Source organism: Fukomys damarensis, unplaced genomic scaffold (genome assembly GCF_012274545.1).
Source record: "Fukomys damarensis isolate Sample0158 unplaced genomic scaffold, DMR_v1.0_HiC HiC_scaffold_19, whole genome shotgun sequence".
Lineage (NCBI taxonomy): Eukaryota > Metazoa > Chordata > Mammalia > Rodentia > Bathyergidae > Fukomys > Fukomys damarensis.
This window is the reverse complement of record NW_022900931.1, coordinates 67,215,719-67,216,468: the sequence shown is the minus strand read 5'-3', so window position 1 is coordinate 67,216,468 and position 750 is coordinate 67,215,719.

The following is a 750-nucleotide window of genomic DNA, read 5'->3' as shown; positions in this document are numbered from 1 at the left end:
ACCTGACCCTGGCGCTGCTGCGGCTGGCGGGCCCCGGGGAGGAAGAGGCAGCGGCCGCGGCGGTGAGATGCGCCCTGCGGGACCCAGGGCTTTGTGCACCCCGCCAGCTGCACTTCCAGGACCTTGTACTCCTGGGCCCCCACGTGCTCTGTGCCCCGCCGACCCCCACGCTGGAAGGCGTAGCCCAAGAACTGAGCCAAAGGCTGGAGGCCGCGGGGCTGAAGGTGCTGTGGCCCCCCGAGGGGCTGTGCCCACACCTGACCCTGGCCAAGGCGCCCCACGGCTCCCCAGTCTGCCTGCCCAAGCCCGGGGCCTGCCAGGAGGAGCTGGGGACGCAGCCTCTGCGCGGACTCTGGCTGTGCCGCGTGGGGCGCGCCGGCGACACCTACCAGCCCCTGACAGAGATCCCCTGGGGTAACAGACCAGACGCAGGGGGGGTGGGAGGGACAATACGAGCTCGCTCTCTCTCTCTTTAATTTTGGCTTCTCTCAAGCTTCCAAATGGTGTCAGTGCTCCAAGGAAAGAATGAAGGAAGGAGGGGAGAGGAGGGGAGGGGAGGCAGAGGAGGGACGTCTGGAAAAAAAGCCCGACAGTCCAGCTGTTTGCGAACTCATAGCACATCCTCCAGTTACATGGCAGAAGAGGAAGGACCGAAAAGAAAGGGGGAGGAAGAAAAAATAACTTAAATAAACACACACATAAAGAAAAGAGAAGGAAACATGACGTGAGCTGGTGATCCATGAGGCAGGG